Source organism: Chinchilla lanigera, unplaced genomic scaffold (assembly GCF_000276665.1).
Source record: "Chinchilla lanigera isolate Chin_1 unplaced genomic scaffold, ChiLan1.0 scaffold00108, whole genome shotgun sequence".
Taxonomy (NCBI): domain Eukaryota; kingdom Metazoa; phylum Chordata; class Mammalia; order Rodentia; family Chinchillidae; genus Chinchilla; species Chinchilla lanigera.
The window spans coordinates 3502406-3511189 of NW_004955509.1; positions in this window are offsets into that span (position 1 = coordinate 3502406).

Here is an 8784-nt window from a genome sequence, read left to right on the forward strand (position 1 = left end):
ACCGGGAACCGAACTCACGACCTTGCGCTTGCCAGGCAGGCGCTTTTTGCCGCTGAGCTAAATCCCCAGCCCCTCCTGCCTCTATTTTAGTATTAATCTGTCAGCAATTCTGTGTTTTAGTCCATTTTACATCATTATTCTCCTTTCTTTTCATAAGTTAGTGGAATTGAGACCTTTTTAAGTAAGTTTTTGTTTTACGTTGATACATGTTTTCTATTCAAGCTGTCTGTTACTGGTAACTACTCTCTCTCAAAATAGTGCTGAGGACTGAACAAAGCACTTTGGCCAGGTTGAATGGGTGCTTTGACACTGAAATATACCCACAGGCCAGAGCACATTCTAAAGAGAAATCTATGTACTAAAAAGACTCTCACATAATATTTGGAGAGACATTCACTCCAACAGATATAGAAATCTAACAGAAATGTGAAGGGAAAAAAGACAACAGGATACCTCCAGAGGTTCGTTACTCCCCAGTAACTGCAGCCAGAGTGCAGACTTAGGTATTTCATAGACAGGGGTGGCAGCTGGAGTCCACAGGTCCCCTTCTATGGGGCTCACCTGTAGTTTTATCAGCCCTACATGATCTGACCACATGTGATTGCAGTTAATCTACAGGACCTGCGCAGATATGGTGCTAGCAACTATTGTGTTTAATCTCTCTGCATCTACTACGGGGTTATCTTCCTAAGACCTGGACCTCAGCATCCCACTAGCTGTGCCTTCTTGAGGATGTTTCAGCAGTTGGGTGCTTATGTCCTTCTTCTCTTTAAGTATCCTTCAGGGTTCAAGTGGAACTGGGTTGTGGTTGATTTTGTGGTTAATTCCACTGAGCCATGCTGGAACTATAGCTCAGAGGCAGAGCACCACCCCAATGCACATGAAACACTTTACTTGATGCCCAGTACTAGAAGAAAAATATTTTTTTAAAGTAGAATAAAGAAATTAAAAAATAGAAATAAGGGAGAATAGGAAAAATAGATTAGAAGGAAGAAAATTATAGAAAAAAATGAAATGAAATAAAACTTAAATAATAAAAAGACAAAATAGATAGGGAAAGAATCCATTAGAATTTTCTCCTAGCCAAAGTGCTCAGAAATGCAAGTGAGGGTGCCTGATCACACTCTATGCCAATTTAATCTTCTACTGGGTTTTCTAAGGTTGGAATCTGCCAGGTATGGGGGAGTGGTAATGGGTTGCAGCTGAAGCTTATTAAAATTCTTCTCAGCTTTCGGCAAAATAGTGGGGGCAGAATGCAGGCTGTAGGAGATATTGCTTACCCAGTGGGTTAAGGTGAAAAGTTAGAAAATTTGGGGGTATATTCTCTCTGGAGTCTTTTGGTCTGTATACCAGGGGCCATGGCAAATTCTGGGGCCACAGTGGGTAAGACCCCACTGGCAGAGTTCAGGCAGAATGAGATCCATTCCAGAAATACATTCATTAGAAGTTTTTAATCTGTGCATCATGGGCATGATAATTGCTTTCCTTCACCCCCCAGGCAGGGGGAGAAATTTAACCACAATGTTCTGTGCTGAAAAGGGGATTACAGAAATCACACAGTGTACTACCCCGGATCTCAAAGCCCTCAGACTCAACTACCCGTGCAGAACTACACGACTTGTCTTGCTCCAAGTCAACGAGGACGTTTGCTAAAACCAATGATTCTAGAGAACAGCATCCTCCAATCCTCTCCCTGTTGCAGCCAGAGCTCACTGCAGCATAAAACTCTCAGCAGGTTTGTGTTAGAAATGTTTCCCCAGGCCAAGCATGTCTCCAGTGCTCACTACCTGCGTAGCCAAAGCAGCATGGTATGCACAAAGAACCATAGATGGAATTATGCTGAATTTTCTGACACCTCCCTGCGAAAAGCAGTATATTTATAGACAACAGGATCTTACTATTGCTCCTTAAGTTGGCTCCTGGCAATAGCATTGTGAGAGTTTGCTGACAAGTGAAGTGAAACCTGACAAGTGCAAGCTCTCTAAGGAGAGCTGCTTGTGCACACTCAAGGTCACTTGTTTAAGCTGTTTTCCTGCAGAATACAGCCTTCTGGCCATACTGTGACTCTTTTATTTCCCACCTTGTGCGGGAGAATCCTCTTCCCCATACTGAGGAGCTGAGCAGCCCTAGTGCTGAGGTGTTCTGCTTCTCTTGCTTTGTTATTCTCCTTAGTCTCTGCATTTTGTCAGGTTTCATTTCTTTGCGGCCAGTTTCTAGTAGCCACCCATGGCCACTCATCTCCTCAAGCATGTATAGACCTATTTCTCTGTTTCTACCCTGCAGAGGTACAGAGTCGTTCTGGATGTCTTTGTTTTGCAATCTTCCTGACCTAGAGATTTGTCTCTGATGGATGTCATAGTGGAAAATTCACCTCACAAAAATGTATAGCTCCACATGGAAAAACTGCATTATAGGCTGTGCTTATTAAACCACGATTACCATTTTTAAATCTCATTCTCCAATTATGCATTACATCTTTGCTTATATATTTACATCCTCCTCAGTGTAAATGGGTTGTTACTGCCAAGTAATTGGAAGGTAAATATTGGAAGGTAAATGAACATTTGTTTACTGCCTGAATAAATGAATAAAAATTTATTGAAATTTTTAAACATTTTAAAGATGTTTCCAAGCTGAAGTATACTGATGAGTTTTTTATATGTGACATATATAGTTTCAAGCAATAAACACTCATTACTAAAATTTAAGGCACACAAATATGCTACCTTATAATACACTAGGAAAAAGGAAGAATGAGGATCCAGTGCCAAGATCTCCAGGTAGTGAAATGATTACACTTCTCAAAAGGAAAATTTAATGTAACATGTAATCATTCAGCAACCAGAACAGGGAAGGGCTTCAAGGTCAATCCTTATATAATAGGAGTAAGCCACTCCTCGTCTATCCCCAGAATAGGATTGAATAGACTCAGTGGACACTATTACTCTTTTATTTTTCTCCTTGCAGTACTAGGGATTGAACTCAGGACCGCCACACTGAGCTACATCCCCAGGCCTTTTTTATTTTCTATTTTGAGACAGGGTCTCATTAAGTAGCTAAATTGCCCAGGCTGGGCTCCAACTTGTGATTCTTCTGCCTCAGTCACTCAGCAAGGTGAGATTTATAGGCATGTGCCTGTATACCCAACTAGAAAGCAATTATTCTTGAGAGCTATTTTTGTCTGTATTTTACAATTAGAGATGTACTTTTTGACACCATTTCCTATTTGTGTAAGTTTTAAGCCTGTGTTGTTAGATATAACTGAGAGATTACACCAATCTAATTCACCTTCTCTGCTTGCACTTTTTTGAGAATAATAACTCTCCACCACGTCACACTTGGTATGAGAAAGCAAAGAAAATTTGACTTAAATGAAGGTCTCTCATTCATAACTAACTCAAGCACAAACATTTGGTTATTTATTTTTGGTTTCTATGTCTGGTCCAGTCTGGAAGAGCCAGAAACTATTTTTGAAGTTTTTCACAGTATCTTCAAGATTTTAGTTGAACTTTAGCCAAATTTTCTGTGTCCCTAATGAGAGGTTATTAATCAATAGAATGTTTGTAGGCATGAAAGGGCTGTTTCAAATTTTAATAAATGTCACCTAGAAAATTAACAAAAAAGTAATTAACAAGATTTATTACCTGATTCCTTATCACCTTCATGGTCAAAACAAAGAAAAAGGTGATAGAGAATGACAATTACTAAAACATCCCCAAAATACTTAGAAAGTCTAGGGCTTACATTTCTCTCCTCAGGTGACATTCCATAGCATTTTTCATAATGTTAGGTAATTATGTATTTTCCCATCCTGATCCCACTCTTGAAATAATTTTAACATGGAGAATTTTTTGTAAAAAATTGTCTTTCTTCATCCTCTAAAACAATAATGTTAAATTAACATTAAACTTTGAGTTTAATAGATGAAATTAATTTGACTTCACCTTCCTATAAAGGGAATAGTTAAAAGTGTCATTATTTGCAGGTAATATGATCCAGCTCATAAAAAGCATACCCAAATCATCAAAGAAAAACTCAGTAAAACAGTTGAGGAAGTTCACTGGACATGTCAAATTTAAAACTCAACAGCATTTCTCTAGATCAGGAACAACTAACTAGAAAATATAACCAAACATAAGATCATTAATGAGATAGAAAAATTGCATAAAATTTCTAAGCATTAACATCATTAAAATATACAGCACTAGTACATAAAAAAATTTAATTCTATAAAACACATGAGAAAATTCAAATAAATGAAAAGCATTCTTTATTCTTGAAGAGATGACTTAATAAATGTGTCAATATTCCCCAAATTGATCTGTAAATTCAAAGTAATCATAATAATTATCCTAGCTGGATTTGTTTTGAATAGACTTCTAAAATGTACCTAGAAGTCTAAGTGAATTTCCACGTGAATTTTTAAAAAGAAAATCCAGGGGGCTGGGGATTTAGCTCAGTGGCAAAGCGCCTGCCTGGCAAGCGCAAGGTTGTGAGTTCGATTCTCGGTACCAGAGAAAAACCAAAAAACAAACAAACAAAAAAAAAAAAAAAAGAAAATCCAGAAATAAGTAATGACTATGAGATATTAATACATACTAAAGTCATAACAAAGTATGGTTTGGTTCCAGAATGTATAAATACACAAGTGGGGCAGGAGAGCAATTCATAACAGACCTATGTCTTCAATATACATAAAAGATGGCATTATACCCAAATTAAAGTTGTGAACGCTTGAAAAATTCTTTTGGAAAAAAGCACTGATTTTCTGTGCATTTTATAAAACTTAGAATGCAAGCAAGTCAAAGTTAGAGAATAATAAAAGATAATGTAAGAAAACAGCCTAATGACCTTGGAATGGGAAAAGACAAAATACAAAGACCACAATCTATAAAGTAAAACAAAAAAATGAGTATTAGGTCAAAAATGAAGAAAAATTTTTAAGGACAAAATCAACAAACGGGTGACAGAACAAGAAAAGTAATTTGCAATGCCTAAAATTGACATGGAATAAGTATCTAGAATATAAAAGGAATACCTATATAACATACCTATAACAAGGACTTCCCCCCAAAATGGGCAAAAGGAATGAGAAGGCAATTGATTTAAAAAGAAACCCAAGCATATTTAAGAAATATGTTGAAATTAGACTATGTGTAACACTAATTAGTAATTAGAGGCATGTGTAACACTTCAATGTGCAACACTTTTAATGCACCCGATTAGCAAAAATTAGAAAACTGGCATTCCTATTGCTACAGTTACATTACAAAATCACCACAAAATGTAACTTCTTAAAACAGCAATAATCATTTTATTAATAATCATGGTCTATATTGAAGATAAATTTAGGAAGTCTTCTCTGGAAAGTTCTGACCAAGAGTTAGAAACGCTTGGAGCCAGGGAAACCAGGACTAAACAGGCATCTCTCTCATGTATTATTATCTTCATGGTCTATCACATGGGTTACTTTGGGATTTCCCACAGCATGGTGACTTCAGGGAAATCAGACATTTTGCCTGGGCTCCAGGGAACGTGTTCCAGCAAGCCAGGAAGAAGCTAAATGATCTTGTCTCAAAAGTGTGTGTTACTTTTGCCATGCTCCTTTGGCCAAGTCCATAGCAATAGTCTGCCCATATTCAAGAGAACTGGATTTCATTTCTTAATATTGAGTGAAAAGTATTTAGAAGAGCATGTGAAATAGAAGATTGCAATCATTTCTGGAAAATTCCATGTCACAGATACATAATTAAAGTATGGGGAAGTATTATGGTTAAAATGGAATATAGCCTGAACAGATATTCTAGAAAGTAATCTTCAAGGGGTTAAAGTTTATCCATACAATTTGATCCTGAGCTTTCATAGGTATTTCATTTTCTATTTTATTTTCTATTTTATTTTGTACCCCTTAGAAATTTTCTCTGTAAGAGGACATATACAAGGGTGCTTATCACAGCATTCTCTGAGGTATCAGTATGTTGTAGATAATCTATGTTTCATTACCAGGAGGATGATAAATATTTCTGTTTATTAAAGATTCACGTGCACAAAACAACATATATTTTCAAGATCCTATGGAAATGAAAAGTAGACTTCAATCCACTAAGTGTCTGCCTAGGGGTATGGAAGAATATTGGAATAGGAAATGAGGAAAAAAGAAGAAAAATAAAGTGAAAAGAAACAAATATAGACATTGCATTGACCAATGATATACTTTGAATGAAGAAGAATAATTCTACCTTTCCCATCTGATTTAGTAATCAGCTCTAAAAGCATATAAAGACAGATTGCAGTGGGAAAAATTCTGGACAAAGCCTAAAGACTTAGAGTAAATATATTTGAAAATATAGTCAATAACTTGGGATCAATGAAAATTATAATAATTGTTTAGACAGAAAAGCGTTCTCGGAAGTCTTCAATTTATACATCACATGGGTGTCACTATAGTACTAGATGAAATACAGGTATTTTTAAAAATGTATTTTAACACTAAAGTTCCTAAATATGGTACTTTGGGGGAAAAAAGCAATGAGATTTTAAAAACTGACCTTTAAAGTATATTAAGATGGACACTTGAAAAATAATAGTACACAATCTACAATTAAAATTACATTAAACTGACTACCCATGGGTGATGAGAGTGGAATATGTGACTAAAAGAAAAAAATGAATTAAATTTTAAATCTATTTTCAATTTTAAAGTAGGCAATATTCATATTTAACAAAAATACTTGAAGTTCCATGAGAAAAGAAATATTTTAATAACTTGATTATTCCCACTTATTAAAATGGTTTCATATCTATGATGTCTCGGATTGAATGTGTTTTAATACAATAATAAAACAATGAGTGGCCTACTGGCAGAATGCTGGGAAATAGCTAAAGACACAATTTCATCTTCTTGATATAACTTTGACAACTGAGTTTGTCTTGGTTGACTGGTGAGTGGCTTCCTTTTCTTGACATTCTCATTTAATAATGTAGTCACAGCTGTAAGACTTGAGATACTGTCACAACAGACAGAAAGGGCTGAAGCAAACTAAAATGCTATGAGAATCTTAGCCCTGTGGGATGAAAACATATTAAAAGCAAGCCATGGTTCTAGGTTTCCAAACCTTAATTCTTTAAAAACTTAATTAAAAGGATACTTTAAATTCCAAACTCCAGAAAATATCCTAATGAAACTAGAAGAGAGAAAAATCACCTTACATCCCTCACCATCTCCCATTTTAGAACTGCAGAAAAATTCTAAAAGTCACTGACAGAAAATTTTTTACCTGTTACTCACTTTCAAGGACTCTGAAGGGGTGAGAGATTTAAAAATGAGATCTGAGTTAGCCATAGTAGTAAAATTCTAAAATAATGCCATTGGAGTCCACTGACATTTGAACATTTGTTAAGACCCTAATTAAACACAAACGGAAAGCAAGCCAGAAATTCCACCTTCTATTCTCAATTCCTACTGAACTTCTTGTGGTTGACCTTATACTTTAGGTTTTCTCCTTTGAAGAGGTACTAATATTTAATAATAGTTTTCCCAAATAACAAGATAATTTGCATTGGTAAAGTACACAAAGGAAAAGGAACATTTTTAAGAAAAGGTTTCCAAATATAAAAAAAGCATTTCCACAAATTTATTTTCCAATATGAATAAACATACCTTCATTCTGCAGCCCTCACTTGAATTTAAAATTATAACGTATACATTAGGATTTCCTTAAGAACACAGGCATCAGATCATAGGCAAAGTGAACACCAGCAACACGTATTTTTCTTCTGGTTGGTAGCTACAACTTAGAGGGGGAAATCCACTCATAATTCCATGTTACTATACAATAACTTTCATAAGTATATAACTATGTGCCACACATATTAACCCATTTAAGCCTTACAACATCCCTATGAGGTTGGTGCCAATATTCTCCTCTTTTTATAGAAACTTAGAAACAGAGATGAAGGAATTTATCAAAATCATGGAGCTAGTAAGTGGTAGGACTAAAATTCAAACAAAGGCAGCCCAGCTACAGAAGGTATACTCTTAATAACAATTCAGTATCAATAAATAGTATCCAAATTGACTAAAGTGTGTGTGTGTGTGTGTGTGTGTGAGTGTGTGTGTGTGTTTTGTGCTGTGGCTTGAACCCAGGGCCTCACACATGACAGGCAAGCACTTTACCCTGAGCTATATCCACAGCTCCATAGTAGGTTTGGGGGGTCACTAATGTTCTTATCTTTTTCCTTGTCGTTCACATCTACTGTCTGAATTGATGGAGACCACTATGAAGCAGCCCTGAGCAGGACTTAAATTAACCAATTGGCTTTTTATCTTTACTTGTGGATCTGTCCAAAGCGTAGGCTGCTTGTCTGGAAGTGGGCAACAGACTCATAGTAAGTGAACCTCAGTGAGTCACTAATCCCTACTAAAACCTGTAATGGCAGATGAAGCCAAAAAGCCTCAAAGGATAAGACAAGATCACACCAGGGATACCTGGTTCAGACCTCAACTAGATAAAGACTATAGTCTTAGGCATTTCACTCCTGGGGGAATTAACTTAATCTGTATTAAAGATTAATTTAATACCTTACTTGGAAAAGTCCTTGAGTAATTCCGCCCTTCTTGAGTATTCTTCTCCCTTCTTCTGATAATCAAATAAAAATGGGCTACCCAGAGAAGGTCTTGGTCTTAGCCCTGAGAGAATCTAGAATTCTGTGAGAGGGCTTTGATCCTCCCGAAGCCCTGAAATCATTCTATTCACCTCTTTTTACTAAGCCTTTACCATACAA